Genomic DNA, 24,187 nt, shown 5'->3' with positions numbered 1-24,187 from the left:
TCAAAGCCTATATACTTTCACTATCAATACGAAATACAAGTCGAGGCCAGCAGGTGGCGTCCCTCATTGACTCACTGGGCTGCAGTTGCAGGAATGAAGTGCAGGAGGCGGAGACTCGCTGCCGTGTGACTTCTGTCGCCTTCATTAACCATTCCACAAAGTAGAGAGGGACACTGAGTACACTTACCTCTAGTGTGCGAAACATTACAGCCTCTCGGAATATCAGAGTACACCCAAATCTCTCCCTCTCTCTCAGGAAGCAATACAGACCTGCATCCCAGAGGACAGGTAAGACGTATTTCAAATGATGTTTATTGCGACATAACCTGTCTGAAGCTGTCAGATGGACGTACACCTGTACCAACCAGGTCAGCGGTGTGTTCTTTCGCCCCTTTAAAGCAAAGACGTCATATTTGACATATTCATGCGTTTAATTGTATGACATATGAGCTATGCATACTTTTTAAAGTGCACATGTAGAAAAAAGTCAACATAGCATATAGAGCACATTTACTTTACGTTCTATATTAGCCTATTATTATTTGTGTAATTTTGATTGTAAAAATATGCTAAAATTGTTTACCTTTTACTGTTTGAATGTGGTAAAAATTACGTAATATTGCAGACAAGAGGTTTCTTAACGAAAGTCTTGATATGTTGACACATCTCACAATCTAATCAGCTGTCAATAGACTACGCTTTTCTTGTGGAACATTTAATTAAACGTGAATGTTTGTATTAAAATGATGCTGTTTTTATGATTGTTCAGACGTTTTTGATTTGAAATTGTTTAAAGAGGGAAGTTGTCATATGGGAAGTTTTCACAACAGTATCAGTAACTATATTTACAATAAATTTCATCTGCCTTTAGTGAATTGTATCATTTTTTATCTGAGGTAAAGGGTGTAAATAGCTTTTACAAGCTATTTTTTTTTATTTTTGTAAGTAGTTTTTGTTGTTGTCAGGATTTTAAAGTATGCGAATATACAGAAAATATCCCTTGATAAGTACTCATTTAAGTGACAACCATTATATACTGCTCAAAAATGCAGGGAACACTTAAACAACACATTGTAGCTTCAAGTGTTAACTGTATTTCATTGAGCAGTATTTTTATTGACTATGACCAGGGTTGTTTTAAATATGCTTTGAAGAAACTGCACAAGAAGAAACAAAAAGTATGTTGTTTTCTTACTTTATAGATTAAAAACATTCCATAGAGATATATATTGAATATTTGCAGAAAAGCTAAATATTTAGATAATAGTTTTATGGTTGATCTTGTATAAAATATAGAAATAGGGAGTATATACAGAAAACAAGAGTTTGTAGAAAACAAGTTATCATTAGGCTATATGGAAAAAAGTATCATGTTTCTCTTGTAACTATACAGATTGGATAGATAGATAGATAGATAGATAGATAGATAGATAGATAGATAGATAGATAGATAGATAGATAGATAGATAGATAGATAGATAGATAGATAGATATTTTTTCTTTACTCCATTTTGTTTGTTTTATTCCTTTTTATTAATTGGAAAATTGGAAAAGAATATATTTTTTGATGCCCAGATTAGACAGACAGATGGAAGGGTAGACAGATTTGAATTTAATATAAGTATGTGCAAAAATGCGCTTAAACAGTCCGTCAATAATGAATATAAAGACTAGGCATTGGCCGGTATTAGATTGTGACGGTATGATAACCTTGCATAAAAATATCACAGTTTCACTGTATCCTTTTAAATGTCTGGGTAAGAAATATTTTTCCCCATTAAGCGCAGTATATTTTATTCTAAGATACATTTAAAATACTTTGGACAAGTAGGTTTTGATGTGGAGGGTCCTTTTCTGCTGGAGATACCGTTGCCCTAAAAACTTAAATAAAATAGTCACAAAAAAATTAAAAACTGTACATATATGTACGTAAGAACCGTATAACATAAAATTCTGCCGGTTTTAAAACTTTGACATTTTCAAATTGTGGTAAACCTTGAAGTTGGTCATCGTCCTATGCCTATTAAAGACCAGTGTTGAGGAAAGTTACTTTAGAAAGTAATAAACGATATTGAGTTACTTCCCTAAAAAATAGCTAGTTGCATTACTTAGTTACTTTTTATAGTAAGTAATGCCTTACATTACTTTTCAGTTAATTTTTATTACCTGAGGCTTGATCTCTTTCAGAACTTGTTTTTTTTAATAGAGGAGCTCTGCAATTACTCTATAACCCACATTTACTTTTAAACACATCAATAAACTATCTAAATAACTAACTAACTTAAAAAATAATATTATAGGATAATGTAATCTGAGTACTTCTTGACCCCAGAGCTATACATGCCGTATCTGCAGATTGTTGAAAGTTTAAAATGTGTCTTTGCTACCTTTGTACTATTTGTCTTAAGCAAAATCACTGTACATTGAGACAATCCAAACTCACTTATTCACGTGAGCATGAGATGAGACCATATCTTATATTTCCATTGTTTTACAAACGTGTGTGACCGTTATACACTTCTAAGATGCCGTGAGAAGATAAAATGATTTTAACTTTCACCCACAGAGGCGCTCATTTGTCATACTGTTAGTTCCAGAGCAGTGGACTAATCAGATGAACTCAGAGGTGGGAGTGTCGCGTGTTTTTGTTTACGGCGTAGCAAATTGGCTTAACAATGGCAACATGGCAAAACCCGGCATTTTCAGATATAACTTGGTTATACAGTTGTTGCACTGCTGTGTGTATAGTATATAGCTTCAGTATATATATACTCTCCATTGCATGTATGTTTTCTGTATGTATCAGCAGGGATTGTCTGGTAATATATAATAACTGTAGAATTTATCTTATATTTCTTATATAGGGCAGCATGGTGGCGCAGTGGGTAGCGCTCTTGCCTCACAGCAAGAGGGTCGCTGCTTGAGTCCCAGCAGGGTTAGGGTCAGTTAGCGTTTCTGTGTGAAGTTTGTATGTTCTCCTCGTGTTTGCGTGGGTTTCCTCCCTGTGCTCCGTTTTCCCCCACAAGTCCAAAGATATGCAGTAATGGTGAATTGGGTAAGCTAAATTGTCCCTACTGTATGTGTGTGAATGGAAGTATATGGGTGTTTCCCAGTAATGGGTTGCAGCTGGAAGGGCATCCGCTGCGTAAAACATATGCTGGATAAGTTGGCGGTTCATTTTGCTGCGACCTCAGATTAATAAAGGGACTAAGCCGAAAAGAAAATGAATGAATATTAATAATAATAATAAAAATAATAAAATTATTTTCTACTATACAAATTGAATATATAGTCTAATCATTTTAGGAAACACATCTGATGAGAAAAGTTGAACGTTCTTGGTTATTGTTTGCAATTTACCAGATTGTATGGGGTGATGAGAAAACCAAAAATAATCATGACTGGGCAGTTGTTTAGACAAGCTTTGTACCTGAAGGCACAAAATCGCATGACTGCCAAGAACAATGAAAGGAAGAAGAAATATTCCTCTAATGTTTGTAGACTTAAGCTCAGTGTCTCCTGCCCAGATCCTTTTCCAGGTGGATGTTTAGAGAGCATCCTGCAGCATTACTGAACTTACTATATTAATTCTGTATGAGAAGTTTGTTTGATGGTGGTTCTTTTGTGCCTGGTAGCAGAACAATATAATGTATAGAATAGAATATTGGCATCCTGACTCACTTTTTGAAGTAAATTATTTGAATGTATTTATATGTGTTTTTTATATTCTGGGCAAGGCATAAGAATAAAAATCAAATTTTTTATCCATCCATCCAATTAAAATTTATTGGTCCGACAATTCCCATAATTCTGATAAGTAGCAAACTGTTGACAAATGTAGATTTGTATACCTGCTCAGCTTTGTTTACGCAGTTCCGCTGTTTGCATGTGCATGCGTGCCCTGGTCACGTGGACACAAGTGACACCAAAAAAAACAAATGCTGAATCAAAACTTTTTTAAATCCTGAATCAATATTGGAGTTACTTTTGCACGCTGGAGGAAGGATGACACCATGGCTGAAGTATTTCTTTTAGACAGGTAATGTTATGTTTTAAAACTATTTTAGTCACAAACAAAGTCCCTTTAAGGCAAGTCATTTCACTCAGCAGCCATCTTTGAAACCCCTCTTGGCCAGTATGCTCCAGCATTCTGTCTGAATGGGGAAACATCAGATTCTCCAAAACTGCTTATCAAGCTTATGATTGAATTTTATATTAGGAGTCACCAATAAAATTAAACAACAACTGTCTATTTAGTTTCAATTCTAAACGTCCAAAATCTGCAGAAACTCACATCTGGTCCAAACCCCTCCCCCAGATTATTATCAGTCTATAGCGATCGATAATTGGGTCCTGTACTAGAAGGCGGGCTGTTTTCACCAAATAGCGACTGATGATTGGCTCCTGTACTAGTAGGCGGGGCTTTATTCACCATATTGACAGTTACACTTTTCACCATTCAAAAAGATGTGAATGACACGTCTTGTGCATTCTACACGTCTTTGATGCAAAGCTAATATAGATTGTGTTGTTTTACGAATAGGTTATATGCACGGAAGTGTTGTTCAGCCACTGAAATCCTCCAGCGAAAGATTGATGTGACTATTCGCAGTTTCTTAAGAGACCTTTTACATTTTTATTTAGTTTAACAACAAAACATCAGTTTATAGCGCTATTCCGCCTAGCCTGCTTTACTAAGGTGAAGTTGCTTTTATATTCACATTGGCTTATTTTTTAACAATGACAACCTGTGACGTCCTCCCTATATTGTTTACCGTGCTACTCTGAATATTCTCTCTGAAATAACATGTAAGTATGGCCTAGTAATAAGTGTAGAGTGTGTGAGAGAGTGAGATGCATGCATGAAATATTGCACATTATGACAAGTTTTGCTTGCTAAACAACTGAAAGCATGCTAGATATAATACAGTTTTTTGTTTTGAATTGTTGTATTTTAAAGTACTATAAAGTTTTTTAACTATCAAATGACGTGATCTAGTGGGTCTCTTTCATTTTTTAATTTGCACCTTCGTGATTTCAGGAGGCGTAGCTTTAGACGGCAGGGGTGGGACTGTGTTTTCAATGATATTATGCTAACACATAGCATTTTGGCAGATAACCTACTGCACCTCTAATCAATAGTGTGACAACCAAACTACAGTGTTCTCTGCACACAAAAAATATTTAAACCACTAAAACAGCTGGGTTCCACACAATTGATTAGTGTTGGGGCCACATGATGGAATTAAGTTAAATCATTTCTTTTTTTTTTTAAATTTAAGTTGCCTAAACATAAAACAATTAAGTTGTCCCAAAAAAACCTCAAGAATTGTTTTATTTCAACTCCTTTTAAACAAGTAGTTTAAACACACAACAAACATTATTTTTTGAGTGTTAAGTGTTTACATGTGAAAATTAAAGTACTTGTACTTGATACTTACCTAAAGTGGCAGGACCCAAAAAAGGTGGGGGTTTGGCCTATAGAAGAAGCGGCCAAACCCCAAGGCCAGTTGCTTGTCAACCAAGTCAGTGAGAGCGTTACAGTGGTACCTCGAGCAAACCACCATATATATATATATATATATATATATATATATATATATATATATATATATATATATATATATATATATATATATATATATATATATATATTATTATTATTATTATTATTATAAATTTTTTTTTTTTTTCCATCTTTATTTTTCTGTTTTGTTATTACTTTGTTACTTTAGATTTTTGGTATTTGGACACTTTTGTGTATATATATTCTTCACTGTGGACTGTTTTCACCTGCCAGCACTGTAAATAAAACACTGTGCACTGTGGTGCTATCGAGTACGTCATAATTTTTTTGTGGTCCCCCGAACCTAGTTTTCCCCACCAGAGCTCAGCTGAGGCCTGCTCTGTCACAGTATTGATTAATATTCTATTAATATTATTCAACAGGGAATATAAAGAATATAAAAAACTATACTGTCTGCTAATATTATTTAAACAGATAATTCCACACTGTAAAAAATGCAGAGTTCCACACAATTCCAACACAAATTAAGTTAAAAGTTAATTTAACACTTTTAACAAATTTATGTGGATTGAACATAAAAAAATTAAGTTGTCTCAATGAAAGCTCAAGAATTGTGTTGTTTCAGCTCATTTTAATTAAGTAGATTGAACAAGTAAAAATATTTGTATATATTTAATAATATTTTTTGAGGTTAAAATGTAGATTTATGACTTATTTTACTTGCTGCTTGTTCAAATTACTTATTTAAAATGAGCTGAAATATCACAATTCTTAATTACATTTTTTTTAGGACAACTCTGTTTTATGTTCAGTCTAGTCCATGTTCAGCTAAGGTAACTGGATTGGGACAGCGTAAAGGAAACCCATCCAATGGAAACCCATCCAATTTTCTGTATTTAATTCAGTGACTAATAATAATTACTTTGTACAAACTGAGTTTTAGTTAATTACTGTATAAATAAGCAACATGCCGCGCATGCAAAAAAAAAATGTACTTCTACGTAGTTTCATCTGTATCCTTGCTCTCTATCAAAGTCACAATCAAAAAGAAATGTCTATCAAAAGCCAGATCATTTCATTTCATTTTTAATCTTTCTTGAGCCTTTCAAAGCAGCGGCTGAACGATGAACAGCAGTCGTGACTGGCGGTCTCACTCCCATGCACATTTTTATATTGCTCCCACAGTGGCCTGCTAAATTCCTCCCTTCAGACTGCAGACAGGCGATAGACAGCACTGTATAAGAAAAAAAACACACACACCAGAGTTTTAGTGAACTAAGCTGCTCTTAGATCTGTACTGGAGAGCTGGGAAGGGATTTGACTTGCTCTTTTCAGCTTGATGTGTAAAATACCATCTCTCTAACTGGATTATGACTCCATTATCATTATTATACCTGCAGTGGGGGAACTTTTGGGGCGGAAAATATTATGTAGAACACAATGTGAGTCACATGATATTAAGATTCTTGTGTGTTATTTAAGAAACCTTTACACAGCCTAGTTAAGGCTGCTTTGAGGAGGCTCTGTTCTGAGTTCAAACAAACATAAAGATGCAAAACTATATTATAATATGCAGCTTTGTCCCACCTCCGTCTCTTTAGAGTATGAGACAGCTGTAATGTTGCTTTGGGTTTGTGTGAGTGAAACGCATAGATGTATTATATATTATATGTGCATTGTGTATCGTTTAATTGAATATTTTATGCATTTTGAAAAATATTTTATTTTTAAATAACATTTTGGGCAATACTGTGGCTCAGTGGTTAGCACTGTCACCTCACAGCAAGAAGGTCGCTGGTTTGAGTCCCAGCTGGGTCAATTGGCTTTTCTATGTGGAGTTTGCATGTTCTCCCTGTATTGGTGTGGGTTTCCTCTGGGTGCTCCGGTTTCCCCCACAGTTCAAAGACATGTGCTATTTGTGAATTGAATAAGCTAAATTTGCCATTGTATATGTGCGTGGATGGATGTTTCCCAGTATTGTGTTGCAGCTGGAAGGGCTTTGTAAAACATATGCTGGATAAGTTGGTGGTTCATTCTGCTGTAGCGACTGATGAATGGGAAATAAGCCGAAAGAAAATTAATGAAAATAAAATGTAATTTCTTTTTTAATCCATAATTCACGTTTTACTTTTAATTATTTAAAAATGCAAACACTTGATTATTTAATTTTTTAATATATAGATAACATTTATAATAATTCAGAATTTATATATTTTATGTAACCAAATGAGTTGCAGAGAATTACACGGGCTCTGCAAGTTTTTAAATCAATTTTATCGAATTAATTTTTTTAAAATTACATTATTTATTATTTTCATTTATTTTATTATTATTAATTAATTCATACATTTTACATACATTAATTTACATTGGGCAACATTAAACAGACCTTAATTTATTTACTTTTCATTTTATTTCAATCAAACATTGCTTTGTTAGCATTATTACTGAATTTATTGACAGTATGAGGAGTTCCATAGGGATTTGTAGCATGGTAAACAATATATGGAGCGTGTAACAGGTTGTCATTGTTCAAAAATGAATAAAATATAAAAACAAATTAACCTCCAGTAAAGCAGGCCTGGCGGAATAGCCTATACTTGTGTTTTGTTGTTAAACTAAATAAAAATCTACATTATCGATGCTGTAAAAGGTCCCTTATGAAATTGAAAATAGTGACATCACTCTTTGGAACAACACTTCTACGCATATGACTTTTTTGTAACAACAAAATCTAAATCAGCTTTGCGTGACTACGGGTGCTTTCGCATGTGGTTCGGTTCATTTGATTTGGACCAAGGGCAACATATGATACATTAGAATTTTTCTGCCGTTTTGGGTCTATTTCACACCACACTAATTGCTTTGGTCCGAACCAGTTGAAAAGAACCAAAATGCAGTCGTGACAAAATCCACATCACTCATTGGCCAGATGTTATGTCGTATTTCCTAAACTGCTTTTCGATTGGTCAGAATTACCATGCGGGAAAATGCAGATGGAAATCCTGCAAGTAAACAAACCAGCAGACACAAAATTTCACATTTTACTATGGAGGAACGACTGCGCTGGCTGATTGTAACCCTGGTCATAGTATACTATACAGTTTGTGTACATCACTTTAGACAAACTATACATTCCGAGAATGAAGCGCGGCTGTGGCTGGAATACAATGTTTTAATGCATTGCAAGTGGCGAAGGCGCATCGCAAGTCACTTCAGGAGGAGGGCTGAATTAATTTATCTAAACTGTGACATGATTCTCTTCTGTAAATATTACCAACAATCCATCAGGTAATGTTTTTCCCTTTCTCTCTGTTTAAAGCGCTGTCAACAAATATTTTTCGTCCACATCCCATAAGATGGGACAGCGCATTGGTCAATGGCCGCTGGATTAGTCCAAAAAGGTGCAGTTTTTTGCAGTTGGGTCTGCTTTAGACATGGGATTTTTTTTATTTATTTATTTATTTATTTTTTCGAGGTTTTCACCTTTATTGGATAGGAAAGTAGAGAGAATTCACAGGAATTCAATATTGATTCAGCACTTGTTTTTACTACTATCACTCTCTTGTAGAATTATGGGAATTATTGGCCGGACAAATTTTAATTGGATGAACATTTTTTAGTCTTATGCCTTACCCAGAATATAAAAATACATATAAATACATTTAAATCATTTACCTAAATCATTACTATTGGAATGCGAAGCAACTTTCAACCAGCACAACAAAAAATGTTTCTGGAGACAATCACCTACTGCACCTTTAAGGCTGAACATAACTGAACATAATCTTAGGAGGAAGAGAAAAAATGCTCATTTAGAGGAACCTTTCTTTCAGGATTTGGCATCTGAACTCTTTGTATCTTATTTGTACCATGCAGAATTAAGCATATTTTGTAAAGGTACATTGAACGATTTCTAATTCACCATTACATGTTCAGCAAAGCTAGCAGTGTTACTGAATTCATTACATAATTAACGTCGTAAGATTTCATGCTTCTTTCATGCAACTCTCGCAGTTGAAGGTTATCAAGCCAATGCTTTTGAATGGGAAATCAGTCGATGCAAATAAGCGTCTGCAAAAACACATCCCTAGCATGATGGTCATCTTTTCCTTATGTGTAAAAGTCTCACTTGAAGATTTATGTAACAAACCTGGATGACAAAACCCTGAGTGCGACAAGAACCTCTTTACTCTGAAATCAATGTCAGCTTGCTGCTCAATATAAACACACAGATGATGCAGTTAATTGTCACTCCAATACTAGCTTGAGGACATTTTCTCCCATTGACCTTTTGAAAAAAAGAGCGCAGTTTTCATTTGACACGTTACATAACTGCGTTCCCTGAGGTTGTTTCAGCCTGTTGGCTATTTAGCAGGCGGTCGTGATCACTTGTGTCTTGTGACATTTGTAAAAGCATAATGAGAAGCATTCTTAAGCGCCGCTGCTGACCGCGAATGCCTTCTTTTACTTAATATGCGCAATAACAGCTGGCTTGCTCTATATGTTTAAAACCATCTGTAAACACTATGCTGATGTTTTGCTGGCATAATAATTATAAAAGTACAATTCACGAGCCATGCCAAGGTTTGAGAAATGCTCTGCCTAGGTATTACTGCCAGAGAGACTTCAGAAATTATATAACGTTGTGGTTTCTTAGAAATATTATAAGTTAATGTGTGTTGATGTATGCAGTATGTTTTTGGAGACATTTAATGCTGTTATAAAACATGCTTTTTATACAACAAGTAACTGATTTATTCAGACAGGCTAAGTTCTTTATATTGGAAGGCTTATTAAAGGCTTATGTAAACTTGGAGTCACAATGCTGAGATGTTTATGTATGTAGTTGTCCTTGGATTGCTATGAGGTTGCCATGAGATGCTCTGAGAAGCACGAATAGTAATAAGCACAACAATGGATGAGATTTTAGAGATTTCAGGTGGACATTAAATTTATCAGCTAAAAAAAAAAAATTTGCAAAGTTGTTCAAAACAGTTTATATGGGCTACGTTTAAACAAACAAATTAAATTTAGTAATGTTCAACTCACTTTGTTTGTATAAATTAAGCCCAAATTAATTGTTTGTAACCACTTACCTTAAAATTTTTTAAAATCCAACTGAGAAATTTTAAAGGGATGTCCCGATCCGATATTGATATCAGAAGTAGGTCCGATATCAGTCCAAAAAACTTTATCAGACTGCATTAAAAATCTTTGATATAAGCTGTCAGATTCACTCTGAACTTCGTTACAGCTATTCTATCTAGCAGCGTTCAGAGCCAGCATGCAAAGCCCATGTGATCACAACACTGCTTGCTAAAAAAAGTCTCTTTAAGATTTAACATGCTCTTTACACTAAGTTATGGCGTATTACGATAGAAATCTATTGTGACGGTAGCACACGCTGACGCTATCAACAGCAGCACATCCCTAACGTTACTGGTTTATTTACTTCACGTCAAGCAATCTTTACATTGTTTTGTATACACTGCAAAGCATCGCAAGGCACCGAATGGCCACGTAGCGCACATCGTGCGAGCTTCAATTCGGTCATGGCATGTCGTGGTGCTTCCACTGTGATGACTAACAACAGCGCTTCACACACATAAGACTTTGGGTGCTTTCACACCTGTGAATCGATTCAGTTGTTCCGAAACAGAGATTACAAATGTTATATTGTTGCTCTTTGCTCTTGGAGCAGTTCGCTTTCACACTGCAAAGTTTCTAATCGGACCAAAAGAGCTAAAACAAGTCACGTGTGAGTTAACTCTCTTCACAATGGTCAGAGTGTCAGGGTTTATTTTGCAGAGTCCCGCCCAGCTGTCAGGAGAGGTGGTGGTTTGGTGGTGATTGACAAGGTGTGCCCGCGTGCGACGTGTCTGAGGAGAGATGCGGTGGGGAGGGGTGAGAAGTGTGCGCGAGGATGCCTATTTGAGGACTGGGAGGGAGACGCGAGATGACCGGGAGATCATCACTCATTTGCGGGCATCCGGAGACTCGCAAAACTTTCGCCCTACTCATAATTCTCTCTTCATATAGCTATAAGCCTATTACATATCTATAAAACACTGTGATATAACCGCGCTCGGATCGGATCGCTTTCTCACTGCAGTCGAACCGCTCCAGGGTTCGTTTCAATCGAGCCGAGACCACCTCACTCAGGCAGTCTCGGAGCGATTACTTTGGCGCGAAACACAGCCCGATTGCCCTGTTCACATATGCCAAACGAACCGCGCTAACTGGGCAAACGAGACACGTTCCGAAACAAAAGTGTAGGTGTGAAAGCACCCTTTACCTCAGCGGCCCGGTTCTGTGTGCGTGAGAATACTCCACCACAGACTTGCATGCTCTGCTGCTACTGACCCACAGAGACGCGCTGGACACCTGCTATGACTTTGAGAAGAGAGATTCAATTAACATATTTTTCAGGGTCTTAATATTTATTCTTTAATTCTTTTTTATATTCTTGTGTAAAATGTTCATATTTATGCAACCAATAATTAATAAATTTATCATTTTTTTCCATACTTACTGTAACTGACTTTTGTTCTCAGTTTGATCTAGCCATTCATACATTCCACTCAATGGAATAGGTAAAAGTAAAATATTCATAATTTTTGCTGATTATTGTATCGGATTTGTATCGGTATCGGTTCTTACTGAAGGCTCGTATCAGAAGTTAAAATGTTGTATCGAGACATCTCTAAATTTTCAGCGTAAATAACAAATGTAAAGAGGAAAATCCAGGTTTAAATGTATATCCTATTGCATTTTTTCCCAATTTTGTTTTAATAGTTGCGATTGTCTGCATAACTGAGTAAAGAGATTACTCTGATATTCATATTGACCCTCATTTATGTTATAAACAAATGAGTTAAGAATCAAAAGACATGTGAAAGTGAAACCATAAACCAGAACCGACCTGCTCTTAAAGCAACAGTGCGCAATATTCCTGCTGCCGACTGTTTTTATCATTAATCAAAACAACAAAAGGAGAAAATCACTCACTGCTCTTCACTGAAGGACTTTTGTAGCTATAATTAACATTTTTTCTTCCAGTAAAGATGCTTTTAGCACAGTTTGATTCATATTTTTATTCTGTTGTATTTATTTCCCTTTCCTTATTTGCAGGGAGGAAAATAACTGTATATAAACAGTTGAAGTCAGAATTATTAACCATGCTTTTCCCCCAATTTCTGTTTAATGGAAAGAAGATTTTTTTCAACCCATTTCTAAAAATAATAGTTTTAATAACTCATTTCTAATAACCGATTTATTTTATCGTTGCTATGATGACAGCACATACTATTTTATTAGATTTTTTTTCAAAATACAAGCATTCAGATTCAAAGTGCGATTTAAAGGCTTAATTAGGGTAACTTGCCAAGTCATTGTATAACAGTAGTTTCTTCTGCAGACATTAAAAAAATACATGGCTAATAATATTGACCTTAAAATAGGTTACAAAATTTTAAATCTGCTTTTATTCTAGCCAAAATAAAACAAATTAGCCTTTCTCCAGAAAACAAATTATATAGGAAATATTGTAAAAAAAATTCCTGAATCTGTTAAACATTATTTGGGAAATATTTATATATATATATATATATATATATATATATATATATATATATATATATATATATATATATATATATATATATATATATATATATATATATATATATATATATATAAATATATATATATATATATATATATATATATATATATATATATATATATATATATATATATATACATACATATATACATATATATATATATATATATATATATATATATATATATATATATATATATATATATATATATATATATATATATATATATATATGATGTGTGTATGATTCCATTTTTCCCATAATCAAGCATCCCTAGTGGAGACACAAGCCTGATAAAGGTAACCCGTACCATACCGAACTGAACCATAACACTTAGTGGAAACGAGGCATTAAAGAAATACACACAAAAAAGCATGTTTTTGCTTCCACTTCCAAAATGGCCATCTACCGCAGGATAATAAATAATTTGTTTGGTATTTTGAAACTTTCTTTCATTCTATAAACTTATAATATAATGTACTTATATACAAAAAGAGGCATAATTGATCCCCTTTAAAGACCACAGTAATCTACAATACCTCCATGTATTGCACCACCTCAAGAGAACACAAAATAATATTGCACTGATAAATAATTGATTATACACATAAACAGCACAATGTTTAATAAAGAATCAAAAGTAAGTTTACTGTGTTTTTTGTTCAAAACAAAATAAATGAGAACTAATAAATGTTATACAGTTTTTGTTGTTTCGCTGAAAAACTCATTTAACACTTAGGGGAATGTGAGTAATCCCTAATTGCTTTTGCAAGAAACACCACTGTGTCTGAGTTAAAAGTGCAAAGTGATTACTCAGACGAGAGTGGGAGGGCAATACCACCCTGCTGGATAATGCCTGTCACTGAGTTTGTTGTAGCGATTGGCTGCTTTTTGTGTAGGACTGGACCAACATTCTCACATTTGGTGTTAAATGTCAGAGAGCAGTGCGTGTTAACTGTTTGGAGACGTTGTAGACGAAAGGAGCTGCAGGGGATGTTGTTGATCGCGCTGCTTTCGTAACAACAATGGAATCTAGACATGCATTTCCTGTTCTTTTGATTTTGCAAAAAAGCATCAGTCGCCTCTAATGGCAACGTGTCCCCAGCGGGCAACAACAGGCTCCTGGAAAGGCTCTTATTGTCAAATACAAACTGAGCGAGTTATTTGTCCCCCGCACAGACTGGGCTTGGTCATGGGGCCTTTTTGTTTTAGTTACCGAGTCTTATGATCAGGTTCAAACATCTCATATACCATATGCCTTTCTAAAAGCAAATACCCTTATGACAACCTGAGAGAACTTGGAAATGCTTTCCATATGTCATACGCAGTGGAAATTGTATTTTGCATATCTAAAGTGTTTAATTTTGACCTTGATTGGCAGCTGGAACATTTTTTTCCTGGTTTGTTGATGAATAAGAGGTTCAAAAGAACAGCATTTATTTGATATGGAATTATAAAATGACATTAGAAATGTCTTCACTTCTGAACAACTTGGTATGTTCTGGCTGAATAGCAGCACTAAAAGAACAGTTCAACCAAATGATTTTAATACAAAACTAACCATGGTGGTCTGTGGTGATTAATAAAAGGCAGTTGAATGGCTACTGGATTTTTAGAGTCTTGTGACTAGTATGTTTAATGGGAAACACAGTTATAAGCATTTCTCTGGTGCGACATTAATGCCAGATCCAATCTAGTCAGCACACAGCATCATCTTACTTTTAATATTTTTGAAAATCCAGCATTTGTAAAGAAATCTACAGTAAAAGGAAACTAAGAAACAGGTTCTGAACAAAGTAATATAGATATGTAAAGTTCATCCACTTTTTTACTGTTTGGATCAACAGGACTTTAAAGCAAAGACTGTCTTACAAAACTGTACAGAATCGTGTTGTCTTATTGGTCCTCATTGTCATTTGGTTTTTGCATAGACCTGCATTTGTCTTTTTTATTTACATTCAAAATGTTACTTGTTTTCATTGTTTGATTCATTTGTTTGTTTGTTTGTTTGTTTTTTTTTCTTTGGTCCTTTTTCGGGCACCATCTGCAACACTTCATTTGGTATCAAACTGACGGGATCCAAAGAATTTTGACGGACCAAATAAAATAAACTCTTCAAAAAAACAAATTATAATATATACATTAGTTTTTATTTATTACCCACATGTGCTGTATTCAGTTAGAAAACAGAAACACCAACAAACAAACCTATAGAAGTTGATTTCTTAATTGTCTTTAATTGATAAAATCAGTGCATCCAAGGGAACTGTTAGAACAAATCTGTCAATTTTAAAGTAAAAAAATGGCGATTGTGGTCTCCAGATTAACAATACAGTAGAAAGTAAATGAAATTTCTATATATTTCTACCACATTTCATTCATTTTTACTATTAAGTGAATCAAACAAACAGCACATCCTCTTCTTAAATGTATGAGTCATTTCTTTTTAGTAAATCAAATGCAGTGCAGTCCTAAAGGAATAACTCTTTTAATATGGCTCTTTTTAGTCAGCAACACATAATGACTCTTAGGAATTAGTTTGTTGTAGTCAATGATACTCAAACTGGATAAGAACTCTTATGAATCTCATCTCTACAGTAAATCAAAAAGAATGAAAAGGCTTTGATTTTCACTTTCTTGACAAATCATATACAGCACATCGTGAGTAGTTTGATTCCAGAACTAATTTCTCTTATTAACCAGTCCATCTAAATGATTCAAAGACATTAATCAATCTTTTGGAACCACATATTACTTTTTTATTACATGTTTCTAGGGATAATAAACAATGCTTGGGAATATTAAAAAAATTTGTCTGAAAAAAATTCACTCACTTTTTCGAAAACACACAGAGAGCATCATAACTGTCATGTAAGTGTCTGAGACAACAGAGGTGAGGATCCACGTGCAGTTTATTACAAAGAATAGTCAGGCAGGCAACAGTCAACCAGGGGCAAACAGGAGCATACAGGAAATCCAAGAGCGCAGTCAAAAGCAGGCATATGGTCAGGTCAGGCGGCAAAACAACATAAACAGTAAAACAAAGCTAAGGTCAAAACCATGTGAAGGCAAGACAAAGATAATGCTTATGTGATGCTCTAATCAGAAACAAGACTCAGCAAAGTTTGTGTGAAAGTGTGGTGTATATATAGTCCAGGTAATCAATGAAGATGAGTGTCAGCTGGATGTGTGTGTGTTTGTCAGTGTCCAGATGACTGTGAGCTGTGGCAGGACTCGCAGGAGTGGTAGTTTAGTTCAGTGGCAGAATTGTAGTTCTCCAGCGATCTGCAACTGCTAGATTGCTGGTGATCATAAAAATAACATATGTTACTTATTCAAATACTGTATGAACCTGAAGCAAACATTCTATGCAGAAACACAAACAAAACAAGGATTCCCCTTTTTTTCAAAAAAAGAAATAAGAATAATTATTCACTCTTTAACTCTCCAAGGACAAAGCGAAAATGTTTTGAAAGCTGATGAGGCATAAGCGAAAGATATGGAAGGTGGGGGTCTACCACGAGCACATAATAAGCCTCTTCATGCACTTTTATCACACTGCTATCTGATAATGGTGTACCAGGATGGAGTTGGACTCGCTGTTCCCCTCGCAGCCTGGCTGAGGTCCAGACCTGTGATAAGAAAACCATTATGCACTTCCCTTTACTGTGTCTGTGAAGTCATTGCATGTTACAGACAGGAAGTTGTGCAGTAGGCATGGAGTTAAATGACCTCTGTCATACTTTGGGTTGAATGAGCACATACTGCTATAAGCGTTGCATGAGATATTCAGAAGAAGAGATGCTCAATACACAACCATTTACTGAAAAAAATCAAAATGCTTTCAATTTGTTGATAAGAAAAATCAGTTTCTTGGTTAACAGACGTGTAAGTTTCCTAATATTTAGGTTTCCCACTCGGGCTGTGCATTTTAGTTTTTTTGTATTTAATTATTTTTTATTTTTTTAAATTTTTTTTTGGAAAATATTTTGGTTTTGCAGTGCAGTGTGTGTTCGTTAAAAAAAGGAACTGAAAAGATATTAACTTACTTAAACATTATTGTTTATGAATATTTAGAAATTAAACATTTTAACTACTTTTTTTTCTTAAGCAAACAGCAAACACAAATAAAATGACCTTACCTTTCTGTAAACAAGTTGAATCTAAATTAGGGAGATTTGTAAGTGTAGTTCATTCATTCATTCATTTTCTTTTCAGCTTAGTCCCTTTATTAATCTGGGGTCACCACAGCGGAATGAACCACCAACTTATCCAGCACGGTTTACACAGCAGATGCCCTTCAAGCTGCAACCCATCTCTGGGAAACATCCATCCACACTCATTCACACTCACACACTAAGGACAATTTAGCCTACTTAATTCACCTGTATCGCATGTCTTTGGACTGTGGGGGAAATCGGAGCACCCGGAGGAAACCCACACTAACGCAGGGAGAACATGCAAGAAACTCCACACAGAAACGCCAAATGACACAGCCGAGGCTTGAACCAGCGACCTTCTTGCTGTGAGGCGACAGCACTACCTACTGCGCCACTGCTTCGCCAGTGTAGCTTATTATACAAATAAAAAAATAGCAATTATAAAAATACAGAACACTCAGCAAACTATTATGGCTGACAAGAGCCTTTCTGTTGCTCATATTGTCTTAAACAAAATAATTATCACAGATTCTAAAAAAAATATCATGCCGTTAAACGTACAGCTGTGGTACTCCAAAATGGCTAAAATAGGTGCGAGACAGAAGTGTATTTCTCCTATCCTGCATTTAGATGAGTTTTTTAATCCCTCTTTGGTCACTGCATTAAAAGGCACCGTGTCTTTAGTGAGGTAGTGCGCTATGGCATTAGTTATATCCTGTGTAGAGTTGCACCAGCTTTTTGAAGTTCTTTCTTAAACTGGAAGGTAAAGTCCACACTAGGGGCTTTTTATAAGTACTAGCTAGTTTGTAACTAAATTTGTTAACATGTTCTTAAATCAAACTGTAATTAGGTCTCCATGAAGTCATGCGTATAGTCAATTTAGATGACGTAATATCCAATAAGAAGCATTTAAATCATTAAACAGCTTTAAAATTCTGCTACTAATGCATCTATATATGTAACAGTCCTATGAAAATGAAACGACAAATTATATTTATTTATTTGGTACATTACATTACAGTTAGTCACTACGGATGACGCACATACCTGCATCGCGAGCCGTGAATGCACACCGAATTTATATGAAGTTATTGAAACATTAAACTTTAAATTTAGGTCACTTTGAAACCAAAACATTCCTATATAACCGATGTCCTGTTTTTCTTTGATGTTAATTCATCTATTAATTCTATTTTAATGAGTTATGCATAGTTCAGTTGCGCAACTCTGATAGGGCAGAATGAAATTGCTCACTTAGTTGGTTTTTCAGGCAAAACACTTAGGTAAAACTGTCACCCACAGATGCCTTGCATGCATTTGCTCTTGGCTGGGGAAATTGAATAATGTATATTTCATATCGCAGCCTCTTTCAATTCGTTAATCGCAACATTTTAAATCACAATTGTAATTCATTTTCGATTATTCGCACAGCCCTAGTTCCCACACTTCTTGAAAGTACTTGAATTTCAGACATATAGCCTGTAAATTGCTCAAAAACACTCCTAGGCCCTAACTAATTACATTTTTACAAAAATATTTAGCGTAAGTAAAATGTTAAATAAAGGAGGGACTTACAATGACGCTATATATGTTGCGGTATGAAGTACAAATGTGCTTAATTTAAAATTAATGGTGCTTTAAAAAGTCCTTGAAAGTGCTTGAAATAAATTTGTTTTAAACAAATTTAAGGTTTTATTTCAATAATTGTACTCAATTGTCAAAAACTGAGAAATTATTAAATAAAAAATCTTACATTTAAATCTTGCACAATAGCAAATATGACAAATATTTCACGTTTTTATCAATATTTCAGAAATCACATTTGAATATTACCAGTATTGAATTCAATCAATTGTATTACAGTATGACAACATGATGCATGTTTCATGTTTGAACATGAATTTTAAAAATGGTACATTTTTGAAAATAACTTATTTTTAACTTTAATACATTTTCCTTCTACTTAATCCTTTTTTTCATCAGGGGTCGCCACAGCAGAATGAATCGTCAACTTATCCAGCATATATTTTACTTAGCGGATGCCCTTCATGCACTATGGCCAATTTAGTTTATTCACTCCACCTATAGCACATGTCTTTGGACTGTTGGGGTAACCGGAGCACCCTTAGGAAACCCACATGAACACAGGGAGAACATGCAAACTCCACACAGAAACGCCAACTGACCCAGCCGAGACACTGAGGTGACAGTGCTAACCACTGAGCCTCTGTGCCAAGCCAAGCTAGCCTCATTTTAAATAAATAGTTTGAACAAGCAGCAAAAGTCATTTTGCGAGTGTAAATCAAAAACAGAACAATATAGTCTTATTACTATTGGTTTAACAGCATTACATCATATCTAACTGCATCTCAACACAACACCAGTATGAAATCCACATTGTGACATTGGCAATCCCTTCGCCATCAGTTCCAGTCCTTTCTCTTTCTCTCTCTCTCTCTAATCTGCTATCAGCAAAAAGAAGTGTTTTCATTCAGGCGGGCTGTGGAGCTTATCTGGAGACCTCTAAGGAGCAGCAGGGGAGTGTCAAGAGGAGGAAGAACCAGATAAAGCAAAGGAGCAATGAGTAAGCGAAAGGGACCACATTCAGACTATGCTTCTGTTTACTATTCTAAGCGAGTTCAACTCTGCATGAACAGAGCGATGTGAGCAAGGTGATCAAGCAGAGCAACTGCTGAAAGACTCCCGTCGTAGCAAGGGCAGAGCGATTCCCTGGGCGAGTCAAATGTCAGAAAAGAAATAAAAGGAAAGGTAGAGAGGTATAAACAGCTTGAGAAAAATTCATAAGCGTACTTTACTCCAGAGTTGCAATACTTGAGGGTTACCAAACGTTTGTGCCATCTTAGCTACCTGAAGCAGGACACTGTGTCCTAATCATGTTTGCGGACAAAGAATCATTTAACATGGTAAATATTTTACTGCACTGTGACTATGATGCAGTAATGTCATGCAGTTTATGAGCTTGTTCCTTTTGGTCAATCAAACACAAACTTGCAGTTCTGAGTAGGTTCTTTTTAAAATAATTTCAAGTCATGTTTATTTCTATAGCGCTTTTACAATGCAGATTGTGTCAAAGCAGCCTAACATAGAAATTCTAGTAAATTGAAACTGTGCCATTTCTTTTTTCAGAGTTGAAGTTCAGTTTAGTTTAGTTCAGCGTGGTTTAATTTTCACTGCTGAAAGTACAAACACTGAAGAGCAAATCCATCCACAAGTCTCAAAACCAAGAAAGCCAGTGGCGACAGTGTTGAGGTGAATTTTAGTGAATCAAACACAATCTCCATATTTATAATCATGACTCACTTCAGTTGTTTCTTTTTAGTGAATCAAACACATTTATATTCCAACATGTGATTCATATGAGTCGTTTCTGTTTAGTGAATCAAGCACAAACAGATCCGTCCAAAACACATGACTCTTGTCATCAACAAAACACATGACTCAACAAAACACAAACTGCGGATTGAATCTTATGAATAGGTTAGTTTTAGTCAATAAAACATGAACTGAACAACAGTTCTCATGAGTCGGTTCTTTTTAGTGAATCAAAAACATTCACCATATTCATAACAATGACTCAAATGAGTTGTTTCTTTTTAGTGAAACAAAAACATTCATTCATTCATTTTCTTTTCGGCTTTAGTCCCTTTATTAATCTGGGGTCGCGAGAGGGTAATGAACCGCCAACTTATCCAGCAATGTTTTATGTAGCAGATGCCCTTCCAGCTGCAGCTGATCTCTGGGAAACATCCATACATACTCATTCACACTCATACACTACAGACAATTTAGCCTACCCGATTCACCTGTATCACATGTCTTTGGACTGTGGGGGACACCCGGAGGAAACCCACGCGAACGCGGGGAGAACATGCAAACTCCACACAGAAACGCCAACTGACCCAGCGGTTACTCGAACCAGCAACCATCTTGCTGTGAGGCGACAGCACTATACTACTAGACTGTGCTACTGCGTCGCCTGTGAATCAAGCACATTCACCATATTCATAACTATAGCTCAAATAAGTTGCTTCTTTTTAATGGATCAAACACATTAATCATATTCCGATGCAAAGGTCTCAAACTTTCCTGGGGGGCCGCAACTCTTTTTTTGCATTATCCCTAATCAAACACAACTAATCTAAAAATCTATTAATAGATAATTAGGGTTGGAGCAAAACTGTGCAGAGCTACGGCTTTCCAGGAATTGAGTTTGAGACCTAAATTCCAATCTCGGACTCATACGAGTCATTTCTTTTTAAATCAAACACAAATAACTCAATTCAAAATAAATGACTCTTATTTAGACAACAAAACACAAACTGGACATTGACTCATTTGAACTGGTTATAAAAACAGTAGTTTATATAAAAAATAAAGATGGTTTCAAAACACATTTAAGTAAAAAAATAAATCATTTTGTGAAATGTATTAATTAATATTTTTGGTCTGAAAATGCAATATTTAGTATTGACATTATTATTATTTGATGATAATCTTTATGAAGTAAAAACAGTCTTATTAAAGTTGATAACATTCTTATTTTGAATGAGAATTTTACTCTAAACACTTAATCGTGAAACCATTTGAAATTCAAAAACTTTGAAGCGGTCTCTTCATTTTTTCCTGAGCAGTATGATAACCGTGATTCATTTTCCCCTCAGAGTTTGACTGTTCCTCCTTCTAAACTGCATCTGTACAGCAGTAATTAGTATTTACAGCTTCATTGTATTCATAAGCGAAGCTTTATTGTCCTAGCTCAACTTATTCTTCTCAAATGACTTTAATAGCATCATATCTAATTACAGCTTTTAGCTGGAAACCTTCACACAGTACAGTAAGCCAGTTATGTAATCGCTGTCACTGTATCCAATTAGCAAACTGAAGAAAGAACCTCCAGTAAGAACAAAGAGTGCGTCCGTGAGGCCTGTGTCTTTAGGGATACACTGCTAATCCTGTTCTCTGGCTTTAAGCCTTCAATTAAACCGAACAGACATGGAATTTAGGCCCCCTCGCTCATATTTTTTTCACACTTCATAGCAACATTTTAAAGCTGACCGCACACTGTGCAACATTTGGGAGGATGCATTTGTATTAAATTGTGTTTTGCAAATGTTTATTTTATTTTAAAGTATACCTTTCCAAAACCCTGTAAATTCAGACTGAAGTAATTGATAGCTAGAAAACTATTGTATGTTCTATTTTGGGCAAGGTTTTGTGGGATTTGTTTATGAATATGTGCACTTGAAAGTCAATATTAAAACACAAACAAAAAACTTTTGATCACTGAAGCTGACTAAAATGACCATCTTACTGTAAATATGTTTTTCTGACATTTTAAAGAAAATTACAAAGACCTAGATCCTGATGCCTTAAAGGCAGTTCTAAACTAGCCGATATTTGGACTTAATAGTTTTTGTTTAAGGTAAGTGGTTGCAAACAATTTATACAAATTGTTGGGCTGAATTTATACAAACACATTCAATTTAGTGATGTTTAACTTAATTAAAGTTTGTTAAAATTCAGTCAATATAGTTTGAAACCACTTACCTTAAAAAAATTAGGAAATCTAATTAATCCATTTTTTTAGCATAACTAAAAATAGTGTATAACAAAACATAACTACAATTGTCAATCTACTATATCACACAGGTTAAAATGATTAAACTGAAAACAGAATGCTATTCCTATATATATATATATATATATATATAATGAGAGATGAAATAAAGCATTGGGGGCTAGAGATTATTTTATTCAATCATAGATTATTTTAGAAAACAGTTCAAATTAGGCAAGGCAGTGGTGCAGTAGGTAGTGCTGTCGCCTCACAGCAAGAAGGTCGCTGGTTCGAACCTCGGCTCAGTTGGCGTTTCTGTGTGGAGTTTGCATGTTCTCCCTGCCTTCGCGTGGGTTTTCTTCCAGGTGCTTCGGTTTCCCCCACAGTCCAAAGACATGCGGTACAGGTGAATTGGGTAGGCTAAATTGTCCATAGTGTGTGAATGTGTGTGTGGATGTTTCCCAGAGATGAATTGCAGCTGGAAGGGCATCCGCTGTGGAAAAACTTGCTAAATAAGTTGGTGGTTCATTCCGCTGTGGCGAACCCAGATTAATAAAGGGACTAAGCCGACAAGAAAATGAATGAATGAATGAATGAACACTTTAAATTAAGAGAATAAGACTAATTTAGTATTTATCAGTATTATCAATCCACTGTAAAATGTGCTTTATAAAAAAGTCATGACAACATCTGTTTTAAGTTACTCTAACTTAAGTTAAAAAGTTAATTAGGTTTCAAATTATTTTTTTTTAGGTTAAACAAGATGTAACTTGATGTTTTAAGTCAACTTAATTGATGTAAGTTCAAATTGGTTCAGCTTAAAAATATAAGTGAGCAACTTATTTTTTTAGCGTGCACTTACTATACCACACACAGTTACTTGATGGATGGACAGGTTATTGATAGGCAATGTGTTTGGGTATCAAAAGATCTAATATTTAAAGTTAATATACATTAAAAAAAAAAATACATTTGTTGATCCAATCACACGTGGATGAGTCTAAATATAGATGTAAATTAGGTCTGAAATGTTTAGAGTTTGTCTAGTCTTGATCCCTTCCAGAGTTCATTGTAAACACAGTCACCCCTATTGGTTTTGTAATGTAAACGCTCATGTACTCAAAATGTGTTCAAACAGCTACAAAAGACCTGCTACTCTGTGCCTACTGACCTAATTCCTACATGAGCTGATGTGTTATTGAAGTAAACTAGCCAAAGTAGGATTTAAACTTAGCTGTCTGAAAATGTACTGTAAAAACACAATGTCCTGTGATGGTAACACACACATGTAGTG

The 24,187-nt window shown here is 35.0% G+C and overlaps 2 protein-coding genes across 6 annotated transcripts in view; both read left to right on the top strand.

Annotated features, from left to right (window-relative positions):
- Positions 1 to 24,187, top strand: part of nr1h5 (nuclear receptor subfamily 1, group H, member 5) — a 612,581-nt gene that overhangs the window by 158,667 nt on the left and 429,727 nt on the right. The gene's annotated exons all lie outside the window — the stretch shown is intronic.
- Positions 173 to 24,187, top strand: part of pip5k1bb (phosphatidylinositol-4-phosphate 5-kinase, type I, beta b) — an 87,513-nt gene continuing 63,498 nt past the window's right edge. For 2 of the 5 annotated variants that reach the window (XR_015497012.1, XM_087263173.1), the window contains exon 1: positions 173 to 288. The gene's annotated coding sequence lies outside the window, so the exon portion shown is untranslated. 5 annotated transcript variants of the gene reach the window in all.

The sequence above is a fragment of the Danio rerio genome, chromosome 8, assembly GCF_052040795.2.
Source record: "Danio rerio strain M-AB ecotype USA chromosome 8, GRCz13ab, whole genome shotgun sequence".
Taxonomy (NCBI): domain Eukaryota; kingdom Metazoa; phylum Chordata; class Actinopteri; order Cypriniformes; family Danionidae; genus Danio; species Danio rerio.
Note: the sequence above shows the minus strand (reverse complement) of the source record. Positions and strands in the feature narration are given on the sequence as shown.